This window comes from Ipomoea nil, unplaced genomic scaffold, assembly GCF_001879475.1.
Source record: "Ipomoea nil cultivar Tokyo-kokei standard unplaced genomic scaffold, Asagao_1.1 scaffold2470, whole genome shotgun sequence".
NCBI classification, from domain to species: domain Eukaryota; kingdom Viridiplantae; phylum Streptophyta; class Magnoliopsida; order Solanales; family Convolvulaceae; genus Ipomoea; species Ipomoea nil.
In genome coordinates, this window is record NW_017618898.1 from 97 (window position 1) to 25,981 (window position 25,885).

The 25,885-nt window shown below is 35.7% G+C and overlaps 31 non-coding genes across 31 annotated transcripts; 12 read left to right on the forward strand and 19 right to left on the reverse strand.

The window, feature by feature from the left end:
• Positions 1-1,040: 1,040 nt before the first annotated feature.
• On the reverse strand, positions 1,041-1,113 carry TRNAE-CUC. Its single transcript has one exon. It is a non-coding gene; the product is annotated as a tRNA-Glu (tRNA).
• A 953-nt stretch (positions 1,114-2,066) lies between these two features.
• On the forward strand, positions 2,067-2,151 carry TRNAM-CAU. Its single transcript is given in 2 exon segments — positions 2,067-2,104; positions 2,116-2,151. It is a non-coding gene; the product is annotated as a tRNA-Met (tRNA).
• A 63-nt stretch (positions 2,152-2,214) lies between these two features.
• Positions 2,215-2,286, reverse strand: TRNAE-CUC. Its single transcript has one exon. It is a non-coding gene; the product is annotated as a tRNA-Glu (tRNA).
• A 957-nt stretch (positions 2,287-3,243) lies between these two features.
• Positions 3,244-3,328, forward strand: TRNAM-CAU. Its single transcript is given in 2 exon segments — positions 3,244-3,281; positions 3,293-3,328. It is a non-coding gene; the product is annotated as a tRNA-Met (tRNA).
• A 1,216-nt stretch (positions 3,329-4,544) lies between these two features.
• Positions 4,545-4,617, reverse strand: TRNAE-CUC. Its single transcript has one exon. It is a non-coding gene; the product is annotated as a tRNA-Glu (tRNA).
• A 2,300-nt stretch (positions 4,618-6,917) lies between these two features.
• On the reverse strand, positions 6,918-6,990 carry TRNAE-CUC. Its single transcript has one exon. It is a non-coding gene; the product is annotated as a tRNA-Glu (tRNA).
• Positions 6,991-8,104: 1,114 nt separating this feature from the next.
• On the reverse strand, positions 8,105-8,177 carry TRNAE-CUC. Its single transcript has one exon. It is a non-coding gene; the product is annotated as a tRNA-Glu (tRNA).
• Positions 8,178-9,291: 1,114 nt separating this feature from the next.
• On the reverse strand, positions 9,292-9,364 carry TRNAE-CUC. The gene has a single exon. It is a non-coding gene; the product is annotated as a tRNA-Glu (tRNA).
• A 1,114-nt stretch (positions 9,365-10,478) lies between these two features.
• TRNAE-CUC lies at positions 10,479-10,551 on the reverse strand. Its single transcript has one exon. It is a non-coding gene; the product is annotated as a tRNA-Glu (tRNA).
• Positions 10,552-11,665: 1,114 nt separating this feature from the next.
• TRNAE-CUC lies at positions 11,666-11,738 on the reverse strand. The gene has a single exon. It is a non-coding gene; the product is annotated as a tRNA-Glu (tRNA).
• A 1,114-nt stretch (positions 11,739-12,852) lies between these two features.
• Positions 12,853-12,925, reverse strand: TRNAE-CUC. The gene has a single exon. It is a non-coding gene; the product is annotated as a tRNA-Glu (tRNA).
• A 960-nt stretch (positions 12,926-13,885) lies between these two features.
• Positions 13,886-13,970, forward strand: TRNAM-CAU. Its single transcript is given in 2 exon segments — positions 13,886-13,923; positions 13,935-13,970. It is a non-coding gene; the product is annotated as a tRNA-Met (tRNA).
• A 69-nt stretch (positions 13,971-14,039) lies between these two features.
• TRNAE-CUC lies at positions 14,040-14,112 on the reverse strand. The gene has a single exon. It is a non-coding gene; the product is annotated as a tRNA-Glu (tRNA).
• Positions 14,113-15,072: 960 nt separating this feature from the next.
• TRNAM-CAU lies at positions 15,073-15,157 on the forward strand. Its single transcript is given in 2 exon segments — positions 15,073-15,110; positions 15,122-15,157. It is a non-coding gene; the product is annotated as a tRNA-Met (tRNA).
• Positions 15,158-15,227: 70 nt separating this feature from the next.
• On the reverse strand, positions 15,228-15,300 carry TRNAE-CUC. The gene has a single exon. It is a non-coding gene; the product is annotated as a tRNA-Glu (tRNA).
• Positions 15,301-16,260: 960 nt separating this feature from the next.
• TRNAM-CAU lies at positions 16,261-16,345 on the forward strand. The gene is given in 2 exon segments: positions 16,261-16,298; positions 16,310-16,345. It is a non-coding gene; the product is annotated as a tRNA-Met (tRNA).
• Positions 16,346-16,414: 69 nt separating this feature from the next.
• On the reverse strand, positions 16,415-16,487 carry TRNAE-CUC. The gene has a single exon. It is a non-coding gene; the product is annotated as a tRNA-Glu (tRNA).
• A 960-nt stretch (positions 16,488-17,447) lies between these two features.
• Positions 17,448-17,532, forward strand: TRNAM-CAU. Its single transcript is given in 2 exon segments — positions 17,448-17,485; positions 17,497-17,532. It is a non-coding gene; the product is annotated as a tRNA-Met (tRNA).
• A 68-nt stretch (positions 17,533-17,600) lies between these two features.
• TRNAE-CUC lies at positions 17,601-17,673 on the reverse strand. The gene has a single exon. It is a non-coding gene; the product is annotated as a tRNA-Glu (tRNA).
• Positions 17,674-18,633: 960 nt separating this feature from the next.
• Positions 18,634-18,718, forward strand: TRNAM-CAU. The gene is given in 2 exon segments: positions 18,634-18,671; positions 18,683-18,718. It is a non-coding gene; the product is annotated as a tRNA-Met (tRNA).
• Positions 18,719-18,787: 69 nt separating this feature from the next.
• TRNAE-CUC lies at positions 18,788-18,860 on the reverse strand. The gene has a single exon. It is a non-coding gene; the product is annotated as a tRNA-Glu (tRNA).
• A 960-nt stretch (positions 18,861-19,820) lies between these two features.
• Positions 19,821-19,905, forward strand: TRNAM-CAU. The gene is given in 2 exon segments: positions 19,821-19,858; positions 19,870-19,905. It is a non-coding gene; the product is annotated as a tRNA-Met (tRNA).
• Positions 19,906-19,973: 68 nt separating this feature from the next.
• Positions 19,974-20,046, reverse strand: TRNAE-CUC. The gene has a single exon. It is a non-coding gene; the product is annotated as a tRNA-Glu (tRNA).
• Positions 20,047-21,006: 960 nt separating this feature from the next.
• On the forward strand, positions 21,007-21,091 carry TRNAM-CAU. Its single transcript is given in 2 exon segments — positions 21,007-21,044; positions 21,056-21,091. It is a non-coding gene; the product is annotated as a tRNA-Met (tRNA).
• A 70-nt stretch (positions 21,092-21,161) lies between these two features.
• On the reverse strand, positions 21,162-21,234 carry TRNAE-CUC. Its single transcript has one exon. It is a non-coding gene; the product is annotated as a tRNA-Glu (tRNA).
• A 960-nt stretch (positions 21,235-22,194) lies between these two features.
• Positions 22,195-22,279, forward strand: TRNAM-CAU. The gene is given in 2 exon segments: positions 22,195-22,232; positions 22,244-22,279. It is a non-coding gene; the product is annotated as a tRNA-Met (tRNA).
• A 70-nt stretch (positions 22,280-22,349) lies between these two features.
• Positions 22,350-22,422, reverse strand: TRNAE-CUC. The gene has a single exon. It is a non-coding gene; the product is annotated as a tRNA-Glu (tRNA).
• A 960-nt stretch (positions 22,423-23,382) lies between these two features.
• Positions 23,383-23,467, forward strand: TRNAM-CAU. Its single transcript is given in 2 exon segments — positions 23,383-23,420; positions 23,432-23,467. It is a non-coding gene; the product is annotated as a tRNA-Met (tRNA).
• A 29-nt stretch (positions 23,468-23,496) lies between these two features.
• Positions 23,497-23,569, reverse strand: TRNAE-CUC. Its single transcript has one exon. It is a non-coding gene; the product is annotated as a tRNA-Glu (tRNA).
• Positions 23,570-24,531: 962 nt separating this feature from the next.
• Positions 24,532-24,616, forward strand: TRNAM-CAU. Its single transcript is given in 2 exon segments — positions 24,532-24,569; positions 24,581-24,616. It is a non-coding gene; the product is annotated as a tRNA-Met (tRNA).
• Positions 24,617-24,659: 43 nt separating this feature from the next.
• On the reverse strand, positions 24,660-24,732 carry TRNAE-CUC. The gene has a single exon. It is a non-coding gene; the product is annotated as a tRNA-Glu (tRNA).
• Between the last annotated feature and the right edge of the window lie 1,153 nt (positions 24,733-25,885).

Genomic DNA, 25,885 nt, shown 5'->3' on the forward strand with positions numbered 1-25,885 from the left:
GTGTGGACCATTGTCCAAAACGGAGTCGTTTCTTTTAATGAAAATAAACGCACCGCACCGTTCTGTGTAATTAGTTCGTTTGTATAACATATCCAGTTTCATTTTATTTATATTGTAGTTTCATATCAGCACAACTAAAGTTTCATTTTGTTTCAACTGCAGTTCCATTCGACATTATATGTACAATAGTCTTATTACAATGAGACTTGTTATTGAATTCTATTTTATACTCACTGTAGTATTGTTACAACACCACTAAATTATAATTCTAATTCAACTACGATTTCATTTTATATACACTGTAGTTTCATTAAAACACAACTAAAGTATCATTTTGATATAACCACAGTCTCATTTGACAATATAACACTCAATACGTGAGACATGTTTTTCAGTTTCCTTTTATACATGCTGTAGTTTCATTTCAGCAAAACTAAAGTATCATTTCAATTCAAATACAATTCTATTTGACAATATACACTCAATATGTGAGACATGCTATTCAATTTCATTTTATACATACTGCAGTTTCGTTTCAACACAACTAAAGTATCATTTCAATTCAATTACATTTTCATTTGACAATATATGCGAGACAAATTATTCAGTTTAATTTGAAACACACTGTAGTTTCATTTTATTATAAACACACAAAAAATACGAGATCTGTTAAAATTTAACGGCGGTAATTCTTTACTTAAAGACACGACGCCATTTTCGGAACATGGTCCACTCAACTGTGTGGACCATGGTCCAAGGTATAACAATCGTCTTTGCACACCCATTGATCTTGCATTATCTAGTGGCCTACAATTCCTTAACACAAATGCACTGGTAATTTAAAAAAGGAACGTACGGGGACGTAATGGTCATTGCCACGTATCAACGTGGGGTGGTGGCGTTGGCTAGCGCGTAGGTCTCATAGCTTCTGAGTGATCCTGAGGTCGAGAGTTCGAGCCTCTCTCACCCCATATTCCAAATGTGGTTTTTCCCCTCGCCCGTGAACTAGCAGTGCAAAAAATAAAAGAACAAAAAATATTTTCCGTTGCCGGGAATTGAACCCGGGTCTCTCGGGTGAGAGCCGAGTATCCTAACCAACTAGACTACAACGATTCATTGTTCCACTTTTTCATCTTCTGAATATCGGCAAAATTTGACTGTGGACCTTGGTCCACACAGCTGTGTGGACCATGTCCAAAACGGAGTCGTTTCTTTTAATGAAAATAAACGGCACCGCACCCGTTCTGTGTAATTAGTTCGGTTTGTATAACATATCCAGTTTCATTTTATTTATATTGTAGTTTCATATCAGCACAACTAAAGTTTCATTTTGTTTCAACTGCAGTTCCATTCGACATTATATGTACAATAGTCTTATTACAATGAGACTTGTTATTGAATTCTATTTTATACTCACTGTAGTATTGTTACAACACCACTAAATTATAATTCTAATTCAACTACGATTTCATTTTATATACACTGTAGTTTCATTAAACACAACTAAAGTATCATTTTGATAACCACAGTCTCATTTGACAATATAACACTCAATACGTGAGACATGTTATTCAGTTTCCTTTTATACATGCTGTAGTTTCATTTCAGCAAAACTAAAGTATCATTTCAATTCAAATACAATTCTATTTGACAATATACACTCAATATGTGAGACATGCTATTCAATTTCATTTTATACATACTGCAGTTTCGTTTCAACACAACTAAAGTAATCATTTCAATTCAATTACATTTTCATTTGACAATATATGCGAGACAAATTATTCAGTTTAATTTGAAACACACTGTAGTTTCATTTTATATAAACACACAAAAAATACGAGATCTGTTAAAATTTAACGGCGGTAATTCTTTACTTAAAGACACGACGCCATTTTCGGAACATGGTCCACTCAACTGTGTGGACCATGGTCCACGGTATAACAATCGTCTTTGCACACCATTGATCTGCATTATCTAGTGGCCTACAATCCTTAACACAAATGCACTGGTAATTTAAAAAAGGAACGTACGGGGACGTAATGGTCATTGCCACGTATCAACGTGGGGTGGTGGCGCAGTTGGCTAGCGCGTAGGTCTCATAGCTTCTGAGTGATCCTGAGGTCGAGAGTTCGAGCCTCTCTCACCCCATATTCCAAAATGTGTTTTTCCCCTCGCGTGAATACAGTGCAAAATAAAAGAACAAAAAATAGTTTTCGTTGCCGGAATTGAACCTGGGTCTCTCGGGTGAGAGCCAAGTATCCTAACCAACTAGACTACAACGGATTCATTGTTCCACTTTTCATCTTCTGAATATCGGCAAAATTTGACTGTGGACCTTGGTCCACACAGCTGTGTGGACCATTGTCCAAAACGGAGTCGTTTCTTTAATGAAAATAAACGGCACCGCACCCGTTCTGTGTAATTAGTTCGGTTTGTATAACATATCCAGTTTCATTTTATTTATATTGTAGTTTCATATCAGCACAACTAAAGTTTCATTTTGTTTCAACTGCAGTTCCATTCGACATTATATGTACAATAGTCTTATTACAATGAGACTTGTTATTGAATTCTATTTTATACTCACTGTAGTATTGTTACAACACCACTAAATTATAATTCTAATTCAACTACGATTTCATTTTATATACACTGTAGTTTCATTAAAACACAACTAAAGTATCATTTTGATATAACCACAGTCTCATTTGACAATATAACACTCAATACGTGAGACATGTTATTCAGTTTCCTTTTATACATGCTGTAGTTTCATTTCAGCAAAACTAAAGTATCATTTCAATTCAAATACAATTCTATTTGACAATATACACTCAATATGTGAGACATGCTATTCAATTTCATTTTATACATACTGCAGTTTCGTTTCAACACAACTAAAGTATCATTTCAATTCAATTACATTTTCATTTGACAATATATGCGAGACAAATTATTCAGTTTAATTTGAAACACACTGTAGTTTCATTTTATTATAAACACACAAAAAATACGAGATCTGTTAAAATTTAACGGCGGTAATTCTTTACTTAAAGACACGACGCCATTTTCGGAACATGGTCCACTCAACTGTGTGGACCATGGTCCACGGTATAACAATCGTCTTTGCACACCATTGATCTTGCATTATCTAGTGGCCTACAATTCCTTAACACAAATGCACTGGTAATTTAAAAAGGAACGTACGGGGACGTAATGGTCATTGCCACGTATCAACGTGGGGTGGTGGCGCAGTTGGCTAGCGCGTAGGTCTCATAGCTTCTGAGTGATCCTGAGGTCGAGAGTTCGAGCCTCTCTCACCCCATATTCCAAAATAAAAGAACAAAAAATAGTTTTCGTTGCCGGGAATTGAACCTGGGTCTCTCGGTGAGAGCCAAGTATCCTAACCAACTAGACTACAACGAATTCATTGTTCCACTTTTTCATCTTCTGAATATCGGCAAAATTTGACTGTGGACCTTGGTCCACACAGCTGTGTGGACCATTGTCCAAAACGGAGTCGTTTCTTTTAATGAAAATAAACGGCACCGCACCCGTTCTGTGTAATTAGTTCGGTTTGTATAACATATCCAGTTTCATTTTATTTATATTGTAGTTTCATATCAGCACAACTAAAGTTTCATTTTGTTTCAACTGCAGTTCCATTCGACATTATATGTACAATAGTCTTATTACAATGAGACTTGTTATTGAATTCTATTTTATACTCACTGTAGTATTGTTACAACACCACTAAATTATAATTCTAATTCAACTACGATTTCATTTTATATACACTGTAGTTTCATTAAAACACAACTAAAGTATCATTTTGATATAACCACAGTCTCATTTGACAATATAACACTCAATACGTGAGACATGTTATTCAGTTTCCTTTTATACATGCTGTAGTTTCATTTCAGCAAAACTAAAGTATCATTTCAATTCAAATACAATTCTATTTGACAATATACACTCAATATGTGAGACATGCTATTCAATTTCATTTTATACATACTGCAGTTTCGTTTCAACATAACTAAAGTATCATTTCAATTCAATTACATTTTCATTTGACAATATATGCGAGACAAATTATTCAGTTTAATTTGAAACACACTGTAGTTTCATTTTATTATAAACACACAAAAAATACGAGATCTGTTAAAATTTAACGGCGGTAATTCTTTACTTAAAGACACGACGCCATTTTCGGAACATGGTCCACTCAACTGTGTGGACCATGGTCCACGGTATAACAATCGTCTTTGCACACCATTGATCTTGCATTATCTAGTGGCCTACAATTCCTTAACACAAATGCACTGGTAATTTAAAAAAGGAACGTACGGGGACGTAATTGTCATTGCCACGTATCAACGTGGGGTGGTAGGCGCAGTTGGCTAGCGCGTAGGTCTCATAGCTTCTGAGTGATCCTGAGGTCGAGAGTTCGAGCCTCTCTCACCCCATATTCCAAAATGTGGTTTTTCCCCTCGCCGTGAACTAGCAGTGCAAAAAATAAAAGAACAAAAAATATTTTCCGTTGCCGGGAATTGAACCCGGGTCTCTCGGGTGAGAGCCGAGTATCCTAACCAACTAGACTACAACGGATTCATTGTTCCACTTTTTCATCTTCTGAATATCGGCAAAATTTGACTGTGGACCTTGGTCCACACAGCTATGTGGACCATTGTCCAAAACGGAGTCGTTTCTTTTAATGAAAATAAACGGCACCGCACCCGTTCTGTGTAATTAGTTCGGTTTGTATAACATATCCAGTTTCATTTTATTTATATTGTAGTTTCATATCAGCACAACTAAAGTTTCATTTTGTTTCAACTGCAGTTCCATTCGACATTATATGTACAATAGTCTTATTACAATGAGACTTGTTATTGAATTCTATTTTATACTCACTGTAGTATTGTTACAACACCACTAAATTATAATTCTAATTCAACTACGATTTCATTTTATATACACTGTAGTTTCATTAAAACACAACTAAAGTATCATTTTGATATAACCACAGTCTCATTTGCAATATAACACTCAATACGTGAGACATGTTATTCAGTTTCCTTTTATACATGCTGTAGTTTCATTTCAGCAAAACTAAAGTATCATTTCAATTCAAATACAATTCTATTTGACAATATACACTCAATATGTGAGACATGCTATTCAATTTCATTTTATACATACTGCAGTTTCGTTTCAACATAACTAAAGTATCATTTCAATTCAATTACATTTTCATTTGACAATATATGCGAGACAAATTATTCAGTTTAATTTGAAACACACTGTAGTTTCATTTTATTATAAACACACAAAAAATACGAGATCTGTTAAAATTTAACGGCGGTAATTCTTTACTTAAAGACACGACGCCATTTTCGGAACATGGTCCACTCAACTGTGTGGACCATGGTCCACGGTATAACAATCGTCTTTGCACACCATTGATCTTGCATTATCTAGTGGCCTAGCAATTCCTTAACACAAATGCACTGGTAATTTAAAAAAGGAACGTACGGGGACGTAATTGTCATTGCCACGTATCAACGTGGGGTGGAGGCGCAGTTGGCTAGCGCGTAGGTCTCATAGCTTCTGAGTGATCCTGAGGTCGAGAGTTCGAGCCTCTCTCACCCCATATTCCAAAATGTGGTTTTTCCCCTCGCCGTGAACTAGCAGTGCAAAAAATAAAAGAACAAAAAATATTTTCCGTTGCCGGGAATTGAACCCGGGTCTCTCGGTGAGAGCCGAGTATCCTAACCAACTAGACTACAACGGATTCATTGTTCCACTTTTTCATCTTCTGAATATCGGCAAAATTTGACTGTGGACCTTGGTCCACACAGCTATGTGGACCATTGTCCAAAACGGAGTCGTTTCTTTTAATGAAAATAAACGGCACCGCACCCGTTCTGTGTAATTAGTTCGGTTTGTATAACATATCCAGTTTCATTTTATTTATATTGTAGTTTCATATCAGCACAACTAAAGTTTCATTTTGTTTCAACTGCAGTTCCATTCGACATTATATGTACAATAGTCTTATTACAATGAGACTTGTTATTGAATTCTATTTTATACTCACTGTAGTATTGTTACAACACCACTAAATTATAATTCTAATTCAACTACGATTTCATTTTATATACACTGTAGTTTCATTAAAACACAACTAAAGTATCATTTTGATATAACCACAGTCTCATTTGGCAATATAACACTCAATACGTGAGACATGTTATTCAGTTTCCTTTTATACATGCTGTAGTTTCATTTCAGCAAAACTAAAGTATCATTTCAATTCAAATACAATTCTATTAGACAATATACACTCAATATGTGAGACATGCTATTCAATTTCATTTTATACATACTGCAGTTTCGTTTCAACATAACTAAAGTATCATTTCAATTCAATTACATTTTCATTTGACAATATATGCGAGACAAATTATTCAGTTTAATTTGAAACACACTGTAGTTTCATTTTATTATAAACACACAAAAAATACGAGATCTGTTAAAATTTAACGGCGGTAATTCTTTACTTAAAGACACGACGCCATTTTCGGAACATGGTCCACTCAACTGTGTGGACCATGGTCCACGGTATAACAATCGTCTTTGCACACCATTGATCTTGCATTATCTAGTGGCCTACAATTCCTTAACACAAATGCACTGGTAATTTAAAAAAGGAACGTACGGGGACGTAATGGTCATTGCCACGTATCAACGTGGGGTGGAGGCGCAGTTGGCTAGCGCGTAGGTCTCATAGCTTCTGAGTGATCCTGAGGTCGAGAGTTCGAGCCTCTCTCACCCCATATTCCAAAATGTGGTTTTTCCCCTCGCCGTGAACTAGCAGTGCAAAAAATAAAAGAACAAAAAATATTTTCCGTTGCCGGGAATTGAACCCGGGTCTCTCGGGTGAGAGCCAAGTATCCTAACCAACTAGACTACAACGGATTCATTGTTCCACTTTTTCATCTTCTGAATATCGGCAAAATTTGACTGTGGACCTTGGTCCACACAGCTATGTGGACCATTGTCCAAAACGGAGTCGTTTCTTTTAATGAAAATAAACGGCACCGCACCCGTTCTGTGTAATTAGTTCGGTTTGTATAACATATCCAGTTTCATTTTATTTATATTGTAGTTTCATATCAGCACAACTAAAGTTTCATTTTGTTTCAACTGCAGTTCCATTCGACATTATATGTACAATAGTCTTATTACAATGAGACTTGTTATTGAATTCTATTTTATACTCACTGTAGTATTGTTACAACACCACTAAATTATAATTCTAATTCAACTACGATTTCATTTTATATACACTGTAGTTTCATTAAAACACAACTAAAGTATCATTTTGATATAACCACAGTCTCATTTGCAATATAACACTCAATACGTGAGACATGTTATTCAGTTTCCTTTTATACATGCTGTAGTTTCATTTCAGCAAAACTAAAGTATCATTTCAATTCAAATACAATTCTATTTGACAATATACACTCAATATGTGAGACATGCTATTCAATTTCATTTTATACATACTGCAGTTTCGTTTCAACATAACTAAAGTATCATTTCAATTCAATTACATTTTCATTTGACAATATATGCGAGACAAATTATTCAGTTTAATTTGAAACACACTGTAGTTTCATTTTATTATAAACACACAAAAAATACGAGATCTGTTAAAATTTAACGGCGGTAATTCTTTACTTAAAGACACGACGCCATTTTCGGAACATGGTCCACTCAACTGTGTGGACCATGGTCCACGGTATAACAATCGTCTTTGCACACCATTGATCTTGCATTATCTAGTGGCCTAGCAATTCCTTAACACAAATGCACTGGTAATTTAAAAAAGGAACGTACGGGGACGTAATTGTCATTGCCACGTATCAACGTGGGGTGGAGGCGCAGTTGGCTAGCGCGTAGGTCTCATAGCTTCTGAGTGATCCTGAGGTCGAGAGTTCGAGCCTCTCTCACCCCATATTCCAAAATGTGGTTTTTCCCCTCGCCGTGAACTAGCAGTGCAAAAAATAAAAGAACAAAAAATATTTTCCGTTGCCGGGAATTGAACCCGGGTCTCTCGGGTGAGAGCCGAGTATCCTAACCAACTAGACTACAACGGATTCATTGTTCCACTTTTTCATCTTCTGAATATCGGCAAAATTTGACTGTGGACCTTGGTCCACACAGCTATGTGGACCATTGTCCAAAACGGAGTCGTTTCTTTTAATGAAAATAAACGGCACCGCACCCGTTCTGTGTAATTAGTTCGGTTTGTATAACATATCCAGTTTCATTTTATTTATATTGTAGTTTCATATCAGCACAACTAAAGTTTCATTTTGTTTCAACTGCAGTTCCATTCGACATTATATGTACAATAGTCTTATTACAATGAGACTTGTTATTGAATTCTATTTTATACTCACTGTAGTATTGTTACAACACCACTAAATTATAATTCTAATTCAACTACGATTTCATTTTATATACACTGTAGTTTCATTAAAACACAACTAAAGTATCATTTTGATATAACCACAGTCTCATTTGGCAATATAACACTCAATACGTGAGACATGTTATTCAGTTTCCTTTTATACATGCTGTAGTTTCATTTCAGCAAAACTAAAGTATCATTTCAATTCAAATACAATTCTATTTGACAATATACACTCAATATGTGAGACATGCTATTCAATTTCATTTTATACATACTGCAGTTTCGTTTCAACATAACTAAAGTATCATTTCAATTCAATTACATTTTCATTTGACAATATATGCGAGACAAATTATTCAGTTTAATTTGAAACACACTGTAGTTTCATTTTATTATAAACACACAAAAAATACGAGATCTGTTAAAATTTAACGGCGGTAATTCTTTACTTAAAGACACGACGCCATTTTCGGAACATGGTCCACTCAACTGTGTGGACCATGGTCCACGGTATAACAATCGTCTTTGCACACCATTGATCTTGCATTATCTAGTGGCCTACAATTCCTTAACACAAATGCACTGGTAATTTAAAAAAGGAACGTACGGGGACGTAATGGTCATTGCCACGTATCAACGTGGGGTGGAGGCGCAGTTGGCTAGCGCGTAGGTCTCATAGCTTCTGAGTGATCCTGAGGTCGAGAGTTCGAGCCTCTCTCACCCCATATTCCAAAATGTGGTTTTTCCCCTCGCCGTGAACTAGCAGTGCAAAAAATAAAAGAACAAAAAATATTTTCCGTTGCCGGGAATTGAACCCGGGTCTCTCGGGTGAGAGCCGAGTATCCTAACCAACTAGACTACAACGGATTCATTGTTCCACTTTTTCATCTTCTGAATATCGGCAAAATTTGACTGTGGACCTTGGTCCACACAGCTATGTGGACCATTGTCCAAAACGGAGTCGTTTCTTTTAATGAAAATAAACGGCACCGCACCCGTTCTGTGTAATTAGTTCGGTTTGTATAACATATCCAGTTTCATTTTATTTATATTGTAGTTTCATATCAGCACAACTAAAGTTTCATTTTGTTTCAACTGCAGTTCCATTCGACATTATATGTACAATAGTCTTATTACAATGAGACTTGTTATTGAATTCTATTTTATACTCACTGTAGTATTGTTACAACACCACTAAATTATAATTCTAATTCAACTACGATTTCATTTTATATACACTGTAGTTTCATTAAAACACAACTAAAGTATCATTTTGATATAACCACAGTCTCATTTGGCAATATAACACTCAATACGTGAGACATGTTATTCAGTTTCCTTTTATACATGCTGTAGTTTCATTTCAGCAAAACTAAAGTATCATTTCAATTCAAATACAATTCTATTTGACAATATACACTCAATATGTGAGACATGCTATTCAATTTCATTTTATACATACTGCAGTTTCGTTTCAACATAACTAAAGTATCATTTCAATTCAATTACATTTTCATTTGACAATATATGCGAGACAAATTATTCAGTTTAATTTGAAACACACTGTAGTTTCATTTTATTATAAACACACAAAAAATACGAGATCTGTTAAAATTTAACGGCGGTAATTCTTTACTTAAAGACACGACGCCATTTTCGGAACATGGTCCACTCAACTGTGTGGACCATGGTCCACGGTATAACAATCGTCTTTGCACACCATTGATCTTGCATTATCTAGTGGCCTACAATTCCTTAACACAAATGCACTGGTAATTTAAAAAAGGAACGTACGGGGACGTAATGGTCATTGCCACGTATCAACGTGGGGTGGAGGCGCAGTTGGCTAGCGCGTAGGTCTCATAGCTTCTGAGTGATCCTGAGGTCGAGAGTTCGAGCCTCTCTCACCCCATATTCCAAAATGTGGTTTTTCCCCTCGCCGTGAACTAGCAGTGCAAAAAATAAAAGAACAAAAAATATTTTCCGTTGCCGGGAATTGAACCCGGGTCTCTCGGGTGAGAGCCGAGTATCCTAACCAACTAGACTACAACGGATTCATTGTTCCACTTTTTCATCTTCTGAATATCGGCAAAATTTGACTGTGGACCTTGGTCCACACAGCTATGTGGACCATTGTCCAAAACGGAGTCGTTTCTTTTAATGAAAATAAACGGCACCGCACCCGTTCTGTGTAATTAGTTCGGTTTGTATAACATATCCAGTTTCATTTTATTTATATTGTAGTTTCATATCAGCACAACTAAAGTTTCATTTTGTTTCAACTGCAGTTCCATTCGACATTATATGTACAATAGTCTTATTACAATGAGACTTGTTATTGAATTCTATTTTATACTCACTGTAGTATTGTTACAACACCACTAAATTATAATTCTAATTCAACTACGATTTCATTTTATATACACTGTAGTTTCATTAAAACACAACTAAAGTATCATTTTGATATAACCACAGTCTCATTTGGCAATATAACACTCAATACGTGAGACATGTTATTCAGTTTCCTTTTATACATGCTGTAGTTTCATTTCAGCAAAACTAAAGTATCATTTCAATTCAAATACAATTCTATTTGACAATATACACTCAATATGTGAGACATGCTATTCAATTTCATTTTATACATACTGCAGTTTCGTTTCAACATAACTAAAGTATCATTTCAATTCAATTACATTTTCATTTGACAATATATGCGAGACAAATTATTCAGTTTAATTTGAAACACACTGTAGTTTCATTTTATTATAAACACACAAAAAATACGAGATCTGTTAAAATTTAACGGCGGTAATTCTTTACTTAAAGACACGACGCCATTTTCGGAACATGGTCCACTCAACTGTGTGGACCATGGTCCACGGTATAACAATCGTCTTTGCACACCATTGATCTTGCATTATCTAGTGGCCTACAATTCCTTAACACAAATGCACTGGTAATTTAAAAAAGGAACGTACGGGGACGTAATGGTCATTGCCACGTATCAACGTGGGGTGGAGGCGCAGTTGGCTAGCGCGTAGGTCTCATAGCTTCTGAGTGATCCTGAGGTCGAGAGTTCGAGCCTCTCTCACCCCATATTCCAAAATGTGGTTTTTCCCCTCGCCGTGAACTAGCAGTGCAAAAAATAAAAGAACAAAAAATATTTTCCGTTGCCGGGAATTGAACCCGGGTCTCTCGGGTGAGAGCCGAGTATCCTAACCAACTAGACTACAACGGATTCATTGTTCCACTTTTTCATCTTCTGAATATCGGCAAAATTTGACTGTGGACCTTGGTCCACACAGCTATGTGGACCATTGTCCAAAACGGAGTCGTTTCTTTTAATGAAAATAAACGGCACCGCACCCGTTCTGTGTAATTAGTTCGGTTTGTATAACATATCCAGTTTCATTTTATTTATATTGTAGTTTCATATCAGCACAACTAAAGTTTCATTTTGTTTCAACTGCAGTTCCATTCGACATTATATGTACAATAGTCTTATTACAATGAGACTTGTTATTGAATTCTATTTTATACTCACTGTAGTATTGTTACAACACCACTAAATTATAATTCTAATTCAACTACGATTTCATTTTATATACACTGTAGTTTCATTAAAACACAACTAAAGTATCATTTTGATATAACCACAGTCTCATTTGGCAATATAACACTCAATACGTGAGACATGTTATTCAGTTTCCTTTTATACATGCTGTAGTTTCATTTCAGCAAAACTAAAGTATCATTTCAATTCAAATACAATTCTATTTGACAATATACACTCAATATGTGAGACATGCTATTCAATTTCATTTTATACATACTGCAGTTTCGTTTCAACATAACTAAAGTATCATTTCAATTCAATTACATTTTCATTTGACAATATATGCGAGACAAATTATTCAGTTTAATTTGAAACACACTGTAGTTTCATTTTATTATAAACACACAAAAAATACGAGATCTGTTAAAATTTAACGGCGGTAATTCTTTACTTAAAGACACGACGCCATTTTCGGAACATGGTCCACTCAACTGTGTGGACCATGGTCCACGGTATAACAATCGTCTTTGCACACCATTGATCTTGCATTATCTAGTGGCCTACAATTCCTTAACACAAATGCACTGGTAATTTAAAAAAGGAACGTACGGGGACGTAATGGTCATTGCCACGTATCAACGTGGGGTGGAGGCGCAGTTGGCTAGCGCGTAGGTCTCATAGCTTCTGAGTGATCCTGAGGTCGAGAGTTCGAGCCTCTCTCACCCCATATTCCAAAATGTGGTTTTTCCCCTCGCCGTGAACTAGCAGTGCAAAAAATAAAAGAACAAAAAATATTTTCCGTTGCCGGGAATTGAACCCGGGTCTCTCGGGTGAGAGCCGAGTATCCTAACCAACTAGACTACAACGGATTCATTGTTCCACTTTTTCATCTTCTGAATATCGGCAAAATTTGACTGTGGACCTTGGTCCACACAGCTATGTGGACCATTGTCCAAAACGGAGTCGTTTCTTTTAATGAAAATAAACGGCACCGCACCCGTTCTGTGTAATTAGTTCGGTTTGTATAACATATCCAGTTTCATTTTATTTATATTGTAGTTTCATATCAGCACAACTAAAGTTTCATTTTGTTTCAACTGCAGTTCCATTCGACATTATATGTACAATAGTCTTATTACAATGAGACTTGTTATTGAATTCTATTTTATACTCACTGTAGTATTGTTACAACACCACTAAATTATAATTCTAATTCAACTACGATTTCATTTTATATACACTGTAGTTTCATTAAAACACAACTAAAGTATCATTTTGATATAACCACAGTCTCATTTGGCAATATAACACTCAATACGTGAGACATGTTATTCAGTTTCCTTTTATACATGCTGTAGTTTCATTTCAGCAAAACTAAAGTATCATTTCAATTCAAATACAATTCTATTTGACAATATACACTCAATATGTGAGACATGCTATTCAATTTCATTTTATACATACTGCAGTTTCGTTTCAACATAACTAAAGTATCATTTCAATTCAATTACATTTTCATTTGACAATATATGCGAGACAAATTATTCAGTTTAATTTGAAACACACTGTAGTTTCATTTTATTATAAACACACAAAAAATACGAGATCTGTTAAAATTTAACGGCGGTAATTCTTTACTTAAAGACACGACGCCATTTTCGGAACATGGTCCACTCAACTGTGTGGACCATGGTCCACGGTATAACAATCGTCTTTGCACACCATTGATCTTGCATTATCTAGTGGCCTACAATTCCTTAACACAAATGCACTGGTAATTTAAAAAAGGAACGTACGGGGACGTAATGGTCATTGCCACGTATCAACGTGGGGTGGTGGCGCAGTTGGCTAGCGCGTAGGTCTCATAGCTTCTGAGTGATCCTGAGGTCGAGAGTTCGAGCCTCTCTCACCCCATATTCCAAAATGTGGTTTTTCCCCTCGCCGTGAACTAGCAGTGCAAAAAATAAAAGAACAAAAAATATTTTCCGTTGCCGGGAATTGAACCCGGGTCTCTCGGGTGAGAGCCGAGTATCCTAACCAACTAGACTACAACGGATTCATTGTTCCACTTTTTCATCTTCTGAATATCGGCAAAATTTGACTGTGGACCTTGGTCCACACAGCTGTGTGGACCATTGTCCAAAACGGAGTCGTTTCTTTTAATGAAAATAAACGGCACCGCACCCGTTCTGTGTAATTAGTTCGGTTTGTATAACATATCCAGTTTCATTTTATTTATATTGTAGTTTCATATCAGCACAACTAAAGTTTCATTTTGTTTCAACTGCAGTTCCATTCGACATTATATGTACAATAGTCTTATTACAATGAGACTTGTTATTGAATTCTATTTTATACTCACTGTAGTATTGTTACAACACCACTAAATTATAATTCTAATTCAACTACGATTTCATTTTATATACACTGTAGTTTCATTAAAACACAACTAAAGTATCATTTTGATATAACCACAGTCTCATTTGACAATATAACACTCAATACGTGAGACATGTTATTCAGTTTCCTTTTATACATGCTGTAGTTTCATTTCAGCAAAACTAAAGTATCATTTCAATTCAAATACAATTCTATTTGACAATATACACTCAATATGTGAGACATGCTATTCAATTTCATTTTATACATACTGCAGTTTCGTTTCAACACAACTAAAGTATCATTTCAATTCAATTACATTTTCATTTGACAATATATGCGAGACAAATTATTCAGTTTAATTTGAAACACACTGTAGTTTCATTTTATTATAAACACACAAAAAATACGAGATCTGTTAAAATTTAACGGCGGTAATTCTTTACTTAAAGACACGACGCCATTTTCGGAACATGGTCCACTCAACTGTGTGGACCATGGTCCACGGTATAACAATCGTCTTTGCACACCATTGATCTTGCATTATCTAGTGGCCTACAATTCCTTAACACAAATGCACTGGTAATTTAAAAAAGGAACGTACGGGGACGTAATGGTCATTGCCACGTATCAACGTGGGGTGGTGGCGCAGTTGGCTAGCGCGTAGGTCTCATAGCTTCTGAGTGATCCTGAGGTCGAGAGTTCGAGCCTCTCTCACCCCATATTCCAAAATGTGGTTTTTCCCCTCGCCGTGAACTAGCAGTGCAAAAAATAAAAGAACAAAAAATAGTTTTCCGTTGCCGGGAATTGAACCCGGGTCTCTCGGGTGAGAGCCGAGTATCCTAACCAACTAGACTACAACGGATTCATTGTTCCACTTTTTCATCTTCTGAATATCGGCAAAATTTGACTGTGGACCTTGGTCCACACAGCTGTGTGGACCATTGTCCAAAACGGAGTCGTTTCTTTTAATGAAAATAAACGGCACCGCACCCGTTCTGTGTAATTAGTTCGGTTTGTATAACATATCCAGTTTCATTTTATTTATATTGTAGTTTCATATCAGCACAACTAAAGTTTCATTTTGTTTCAACTGCAGTTCCATTCGACATTATATGTACAATAGTCTTATTACAATGAGACTTGTTATTGAATTCTATTTTATACTCACTGTAGTATTGTTACAACACCACTAAATTATAATTCTAATTCAACTACGATTTCATTTTATATACACTGTAGTTTCATTAAAACACAACTAAAGTATCATTTTGATATAACCACAGTCTCATTTGACAATATAACACTCAATACGTGAGACATGTTATTCAGTTTCCTTTTATACATGCTGTAGTTTCATTTCAGCAAAACTAAAGTATCATTTCAATTCAAATACAATTCTATTTGACAATATACACTCAATATGTGAGACATGCTATTCAATTTCATTTTATACATACTGCAGTTTCGTTTCAACACAACTAAAGTATCATTTCAATTCAATTACATTTTCATTTGACAATATATGCGAGACAAATTATTCAGTTTAATTTGAAACACACTGTAGTTTCATTTTATTATAAACACACAAAAAATACGAGATCTGTTAAAATTTAACGGCGGTAATTCTTTACTTAAAGACACGACGCCATTTTCGGAACATGGTCCACTCAACTGTGTGGACCATGGTCCACGGTATAACAATCGTCTTTGCACACCATTGATCTTGCATTATCTAGTGGCCTACAATTCCTTAACACAAATGCACTGGTAATTTAAAAAAGGAACGTACGGGGACGTAATGGTCATTGCCACGTATCAACGTGGGGTGGTGGCGCAGTTGGCTAGCGCGTAGGTCTCATAGCTTCTGAGTGATCCTGAGGTCGAGAGTTCGAGCCTCTCTCACCCCATATTCCAAAATGTGGTTTTTCCCCTCGCCGTGAACTAGCAGTGCAAAAAATAAAAGAACAAAAAATAGTTTCCGTTGCCGGGAATTGAACCCGGGTCTCTCGGGTGAGAGCCGAGTATCCTAACCAACTAGACTACAACGGATTCATTGTTCCACTTTTTCATCTTCTGAATATCGGCAAAATTTGACTGTGGACCTTGGTCCACACAGCTGTGTGGACCATTGTCCAAAACGGAGTCGTTTCTTTTAATGAAAATAAACGGCACCGCACCCGTTCTGTGTAATTAGTTCGGTTTGTATAACATATCCAGTTTCATTTTATTTATATTGTAGTTTCATATCAGCACAACTAAAGTTTCATTTTGTTTCAACTGCAGTTCCATTCGACATTATATGTACAATAGTCTTATTACAATGAGACTTGTTATTGAATTCTATTTTATACTCACTGTAGTATTGTTACAACACCACTAAATTATAATTCTAATTCAACTACGATTTCATTTTATATACACTGTAGTTTCATTAAAACACAACTAAAGTATCATTTTGATATAACCACAGTCTCATTTGACAATATAACACTCAATACGTGAGACATGTTATTCAGTTTCCTTTTATACATGCTGTAGTTTCATTTCAGCAAAACTAAAGTATCATTTCAATTCAAATACAATTCTATTTGACAATATACACTCAATATGTGAGACATGCTATTCAATTTCATTTTATACATACTGCAGTTTCGTTTCAACACAACTAAAGTATCATTTCAATTCAATTACATTTTCATTTGACAATATATGCGAGACAAATTATTCAGTTTAATTTGAAACACACTGTAGTTTCATTTTATTATAAACACACAAAAAATACGAGATCTGTTAAAATTTAACGGCGGTAATTCTTTACTTAAAGACACGACGCCATTTTCGGAACATGGTCCACTCAACTGTGTGGACCATGGTCCACGGTATAACAATCGTCTTTGCACACCATTGATCTTGCATTATCTAGTGGCCTACAATTCCTTAACACAAATGCACTGGTAATTTAAAAAAGGAACGTACGGGGACGTAATGGTCATTGCCACGTATCAACGTGGGGTGGTGGCGCAGTTGGCTAGCGCGTAGGTCTCATAGCTTCTGAGTGATCCTGAGGTCGAGAGTTCGAGCCTCTCTCACCCCATATTCCAAAATGTGGTTTTTCCCTCGCCGTGAACTAGCAGTGCAAAAAATAAAAGAACAAAAAATAGTTTCCGTTGCCGGGAATTGAACCCGGGTCTCTCGGGTGAGAGCCGAGTATCCTAACCAACTAGACTACAACGGATTCATTGTTCCACTTTTTCATCTTCTGAATATCGGCAAAATTTGACTGTGGACCTTGGTCCACACAGCTGTGTGGACCATTGTCCAAAACGGAGTCGTTTCTTTTAATGAAAATAAACGGCACCGCACCCGTTCTGTGTAATTAGTTCGGTTTGTATAACATATCCAGTTTCATTTTATTTATATTGTAGTTTCATATCAGCACAACTAAAGTTTCATTTTGTTTCAACTGCAGTTCCATTCGACATTATATGTACAATAGTCTTATTACAATGAGACTTGTTATTGAATTCTATTTTATACTCACTGTAGTATTGTTACAACACCACTAAATTATAATTCTAATTCAACTACGATTTCATTTTATATACACTGTAGTTTCATTAAAACACAACTAAAGTATCATTTTGATATAACCACAGTCTCATTTGACAATATAACACTCAATACGTGAGACATGTTATTCAGTTTCCTTTTATACATGCTGTAGTTTCATTTCAGCAAAACTAAAGTATCATTTCAATTCAAATACAATTCTATTTGACAATATACACTCAATATGTGAGACATGCTATTCAATTTCATTTTATACATACTGCAGTTTCGTTTCAACACAACTAAAGTATCATTTCAATTCAATTACATTTTCATTTGACAATATATGCGAGACAAATTATTCAGTTTAATTTGAAACACACTGTAGTTTCATTTTATTATAAACACACAAAAAATACGAGATCTGTTAAAATTTAACGGCGGTAATTCTTTACTTAAAGACACGACGCCATTTTCGGAACATGGTCCACTCAACTGTGTGGACCATGGTCCACGGTATAACAATCGTCTTTGCACACCATTGATCTTGCATTATCTAGTGGCCTACAATTCCTTAACACAAATGCACTGGTAATTTAAAAAAGGAACGTACGGGGACGTAATGGTCATTGCCACGTATCAACGTGGGGTGGTGGCGCAGTTGGCTAGCGCGTAGGTCTCATAGCTTCTGAGTGATCCTGAGGTCGAGAGTTCGAGCCTCTCTCACCCCATATTCCAAAATGTGGTTTTTCCCCTCGCCGTGAACTAGCAGTGCAAAAAATAAAAGAACAAAAAATAGTTTCCGTTGCCGGGAATTGAACCCGGGTCTCTCGGGTGAGAGCCGAGTATCCTAACCAACTAGACTACAACGGATTCATTGTTCCACTTTTTCATCTTCTGAATATCGGCAAAATTTGACTGTGGACCTTGGTCCACACAGCTGTGTGGACCATTGTCCAAAACGGAGTCGTTTCTTTTAATGAAAATAAACGGCACCGCACCCGTTCTGTGTAATTAGTTCGGTTTGTATAACATATCCAGTTTCATTTTATTTATATTGTAGTTTCATATCAGCACAACTAAAGTTTCATTTTGTTTCAACTGCAGTTCCATTCGACATTATATGTACAATAGTCTTATTACAATGAGACTTGTTATTGAATTCTATTTTATACTCACTGTAGTATTGTTACAACACCACTAAATTATAATTCTAATTCAACTACGATTTCATTTTATATACACTGTAGTTTCATTAAAACACAACTAAAGTATCATTTTGATATAACCACAGTCTCATTTGACAATATAACACTCAATACGTGAGACATGTTATTCAGTTTCCTTTTATACATGCTGTAGTTTCATTTCAGCAAAACTAAAGTATCATTTCAATTCAAATACAATTCTATTTGACAATATACACTCAATATGTGAGACATGCTATTCAATTTCATTTTATACATACTGCAGTTTCGTTTCAACACAACTAAAGTATCATTTCAATTCAATTACATTTTCATTTGACAATATATGCGAGACAAATTATTCAGTTTAATTTGAAACACACTGTAGTTTCATTTTATTATAAACACACAAAAAATACGAGATCTGTTAAAATTTAACGGCGGTAATTCTTTACTTAAAGACACGACGCCATTTTCGGAACATGGTCCACTCAACTGTGTGGACCATGGTCCACGGTATAACAATCGTCTTTGCACACCATTGATCTTGCATTATCTAGTGGCCTACAATTCCTTAACACAAATGCACTGGTAATTTAAAAAAGGAACGTACGGGGACGTAATGGTCATTGCCACGTATCAACGTGGGGTGGTGGCGCAGTTGGCTAGCGCGTAGGTCTCATAGCTTCTGAGTGATCCTGAGGTCGAGAGTTCGAGCCTCTCTCACCCCATATTCCAAAATGTGGTTTTTCCCCTCGCCGTGAACTAGCAGTGCAAAAATAAAAGAACAAAAAATAGTTTCCGTTGCCGGGAATTGAACCCGGGTCTCTCGGGTGAGAGCCGAGTATCCTAACCAACTAGACTACAACGGATTCATTGTTCCACTTTTTCATCTTCTGAATATCGGCAAAATTTGACTGTGGACCTTGGTCCACACAGCTGTGTGGACCATTGTCCAAAACGGAGTCGTTTCTTTTAATGAAAATAAACGGCACCGCACCCGTTCTGTGTAATTAGTTCGGTTTGTATAACATATCCAGTTTCATTTTATTTATATTGTAGTTTCATATCAGCACAACTAAAGTTTCATTTTGTTTCAACTGCAGTTCCATTCGACATTATATGTACAATAGTCTTATTACAATGAGACTTGTTATTGAATTCTATTTTATACTCACTGTAGTATTGTTACAACACCACTAAATTATAATTCTAATTCAACTACGATTTCATTTTATATACACTGTAGTTTCATTAAAACACAACTAAAGTATCATTTTGATATAACCACAGTCTCATTTGACAATATAACACTCAATACGTGAGACATGTTATTCAGTTTCCTTTTATACATGCTGTAGTTTCATTTCAGCAAAACTAAAGTATCATTTCAATTCAAATACAATTCTATTTGACAATATACACTCAATATGTGAGACATGCTATTCAATTTCATTTTATACATACTGCAGTTTCGTTTCAACACAACTAAAGTATCATTTCAATTCAATTACATTTTCATTTGACAATATATGCGAGACAAATTATTCAGTTTAATTTGAAACACACTGTAGTTTCATTTTATTATAAACACACAAAAAATACGAGATCTGTTAAAATTTAACGGCGGTAATTCTTTACTTAAAGACACGACGCCATTTTCGGAACATGGTCCACTCAACTGTGTGGACCATGGTCCACGGTATAACAATCGTCTTTGCACACCATTGATCTTGCATTATCTAGTGGCCTACAATTCCTTAACACAAATGCACTGGTAATTTAAAAAAGGAACGTACGGGGACGTAATGGTCATTGCCACGTATCAACGTGGGGTGGTGGCGCAGTTGGCTAGCGCGTAGGTCTCATAGCTTCTGAGTGATCCTGAGGTCGAGAGTTCGAGCCTCTCTCACCCCATATTCCAAAATGTGGTTTTTCCCCTCGCCGTGAACTAGCAGTGCAAAAAATAAAAGAACAAAAAATAGTTTTCCGTTGCCGGGAATTGAACCCGGGTCTCTCGGGTGAGAGCCGAGTATCCTAACCAACTAGACTACAACGGATTCATTGTTCCACTTTTTCATCTTCTGAATATCGGCAAAATTTGACTGTGGACCTTGGTCCACACAGCTGTGTGGACCATTGTCCAAAACGGAGTCGTTTCTTTTAATGAAAATAAACGGCACCGCACCCGTTCTGTGTAATTAGTTCGGTTTGTATAACATATCCAGTTTCATTTTATTTATATTGTAGTTTCATATCAGCACAACTAAAGTTTCATTTTGTTTCAACTGCAGTTCCATTCGACATTATATGTACAATAGTCTTATTACAATGAGACTTGTTATTGAATTCTATTTTATACTCACTGTAGTATTGTTACAACACCACTAAATTATAATTCTAATTCAACTACGATTTCATTTTATATACACTGTAGTTTCATTAAAACACAACTAAAGTATCATTTTGATATAACCACAGTCTCATTTGACAATATAACACTCAATACGTGAGACATGTTATTCAGTTTCCTTTTATACATGCTGTAGTTTCATTTCAGCAAAACTAAAGTATCATTTCAATTCAAATACAATTCTATTTGACAATATACACTCAATATGTGAGACATGCTATTCAATTTCATTTTATACATACTGCAGTTTCGTTTCAACATAACTAAAGTATCATTTCAATTCAATTACATTTTCATTTGACAATATATGCGAGACAAATTATTCAGTTTAATTTGAAACACACTGTAGTTTCATTTTATTATAAACACACAAAAAATACGAGATCTGTTAAAATTTAACGGCGGTAATTCTTTACTTAAAGACACGACGCCATTTTCGGAACATGGTCCACTCAACTGTGTGGACCATGGTCCACGGTATAACAATCGTCTTTGCACACCATTGATCTTGCATTATCTAGTGGCCTACAATTCCTTAACACAAATGCACTGGTAATTTAAAAAAGGAACGTACGGGGACGTAATGGTCATTGCCACGTATCAACGTGGGGTGGTGGCGCAGTTGGCTAGCGCGTAGGTCTCATAGCTTCTGAGTGATCCTGAGGTCGAGAGTTCGAGCCTCTCTCACCCCATATTCCAAAATGTGGTTTTTCCCCTCGCCGTGAACTAGCAGTGCAAAAAATAAAAGAACAAAAAATAGTTTTCCGTTGCCGGGAATTGAACCCGGGTCTCTCGGGTGAGAGCCGAGTATCCTAACCAACTAGACTACAACGGATTCATTGTTCCACTTTTTCATCTTCTGAATATCGGCAAAATTTGACTGTGGACCTTGGTCCACACAGCTGTGTGGACCATTGTCCAAAACGGAGTCGTTTCTTTTAATGAAAATAAACGGCACCGCACCCGTTCTGTGTAATTAGTTCGGTTTGTATAACATATCCAGTTTCATTTTATTTATATTGTAGTTTCATATCAGCACAACTAAAGTTTCATTTTGTTTCAACTGCAGTTCCATTCGACATTATATGTACAATAGTCTTATTACAATGAGACTTGTTATTGAATTCTATTTTATACTCACTGTAGTATTGTTACAACACCACTAAATTATAATTCTAATTCAACTACGATTTCATTTTATATACACTGTAGTTTCATTAAAACACAACTAAAGTATCATTTTGATATAACCACAGTCTCATTTGACAATATAACACTCAATACGTGAGACATGTTATTCAGTTTCCTTTTATACATGCTGTAGTTTCATTTCAGCAAAACTAAAGTATCATTTCAATTCAAATACAATTCTATTTGACAATATACACTCAATATGTGAGACATGCTATTCAATTTCATTTTATACATACTGCAGTTTCGTTTCAACACAACTAAAGTATCATTTCAATTCAATTACATTTTCATTTGACAATATATGCGAGACAAATTATTCAGTTTAATTTGAAACACACTGTAGTTTCATTTTATTATAAACACACAAAAAATACGAGATCTGTTAAAATTTAACGGCGGTAATTCTTTACTTAAAGACACGACGCCATTTTCGGAACATGGTCCACTCAACTGTGTGGACCATGGTCCACGGTATAACAATCGTCTTTGCACACCATTGATCTTGCATTATCTAGTGGCCTACAATTCCTTAACACAAATGCACTGGTAATTTAAAAAAGGAACGTACGGGGACGTAATGGTCATTGCCACGTATCAACGTGGGGTGGTGGCGCAGTTGGCTAGCGCGTAGGTCTCATAGCTTCTGAGTGATCCTGAGGTCGAGAGTTCGAGCCTCTCTCACCCCATATTCCAAAATAAAAGAACAAAAAATAGTTTTCGTTGCCGGGAATTGAACCTGGGTCTCTCGGGTGAGAGCCAAGTATCCTAACCAACTAGACTACAACGAATTCATTGTTCCACTTTTTCATCTTCTGAATATCGGCAAAATTTGACTGTGGACCTTGGTCCACACAGCTGTGTGGACCATTGTCCAAAACGGAGTCGTTTCTTTTAATGAAAATAAACGGCACCGCACCCGTTCTGTGTAATTAGTTCGGTTTGTATAACATATCCAGTTTCATTTTATTTATATTGTAGTTTCATATCAGCACAACTAAAGTTTCATTTTGTTTCAACTGCAGTTCCATTCGACATTATATGTACAATAGTCTTATTACAATGAGACTTGTTATTGAATTCTATTTTATACTCACTGTAGTATTGTTACAACACCACTAAATTATAATTCTAATTCAACTACGATTTCATTTTATATACACTGTAGTTTCATTAAAACACAACTAAAGTATCATTTTGATATAACCACAGTCTCATTTGACAATATAACACTCAATACGTGAGACATGTTATTCAGTTTCCTTTTATACATGCTGTAGTTTCATTTCAGCAAAACTAAAGTATCATTTCAATTCAAATACAATTCTATTTGACAATATACACTCAATATGTGAGACATGCTATTCAATTTCATTTTATACATACTGCAGTTTCGTTTCAACACAACTAAAGTATCATTTCAATTCAATTACATTTTCATTTGACAATATATGCGAGACAAATTATTCAGTTTAATTTGAAACACACTGTAGTTTCATTTTATTATAAACACACAAAAAAATACGAGATCTGTTAAAATTTAACGGCGGTAATTCTTTACTTAAAGACACCGACGCCATTTTCGGAACATGGTCCACTCAACTGTGTGGACCATGGTCCACGGTATAACAATCGTCTTTGCACACCATTGATCTTGCATTATCTAGTGGCCTACAATTCCTTAACACAAATGCACTGGTAATTTAAAAAAGGAACGTACGGGGACGTAATGGTCATTGCCACGTATCAACGTGGGGTGGTGGCGCAGTTGGCTAGCGCGTAGGTCTCATAGCTTCTGAGTGATCCTGAGGTCGAGAGTTCGAGCCTCTCTCACCCCATATTCCAAAATAACAGAAACAAAAAAAAGAACAAAAAATAGTTTTCCGTTGCCGGGAATTGAACCTGGGTCTCTCGGGTGAGAGCCAAGTATCCTAACCAACTAGACTACAACGAATTCATTGTTCCACTTTTTCATCTTCTGAATATCGGCAAAATTTGACTGTGGACCTTGGTCCACACAGCTGGTGGACCATTGTCCAAAACGGAGTCGTTTCTTTTAATGAAAATAAACGGCACCGCACCCGTTCTGTGTAATTAGTTCGGTTTGTATAACATATCCAGTTTCATTTTATTTATATTGTAGTTTCATATCAGCACAACTAAAGTTTCATTTTGTTTCAACTGCAGTTCCATTCGACATTATATGTACAATAGTCTTATTACAATGAGACTTGTTATTGAATTCTATTTTATACTCACTGTAGTATTGTTACACACCACTAAATTATAATTCTAATTCAACTACGATTTCATTTTATATACACTGTAGTTTCATTAAAACACAACTAAAGTATCATTTTGATATAACCACAGTCTCATTTGACAATATAACACTCAATACGTGAGACATGTTATTCAGTTTCCTTTTATACATGCTGTAGTTTCATTTCAGCCAAAACTAAAGTATCATTTCAATTCAAATACAATTCTATTTGACAATATACACTCAATATGTGAGACATGCTATTCAATTTCATTTTATACATACTGCAGTTTCGTTTCAACACAACTAAAGTATCATTTCAATTCAATTACATTTTCATTTGACAATATATGCGAGACAAATTATTCAGTTTAATTTGAAACACACTGTAGTTTCATTTTATTATAAACACACCAAAAAATACGAGATCTGTTAAAATTTAACGGCGGTAATTCTTTACTTAAAGACACGACGCCATTTTCGGAACATGGTCCACTCAACTGTGTGGACCATGGTCCACGGATATAACAATCGTCTTTGCACACCATTGATCTTGCATTATCTAGTGGCCTACAATTCCTTAACACAAATGCACTGGTAATTTAAAAAAAGGAACGTACGGGGACGTAATGGTCATTGCCACGTATCAACGTGGGGTGGTGGCGCAGTTGGCTAGCCGCGTAGGTCTCATAGCTTCTGAGTGATCCTGAGGTCGAGAGTTTGAGCCTCTCTCACCCCATATTCCAAATGTGTTTTTCCCCTCGCCGTGAACTAGCAGTGCAAAAAATAAAAGAACAAAAAATAGTTTCCGTTGCCGGGAATTGAACCCGGGTCTCTCGGTGAG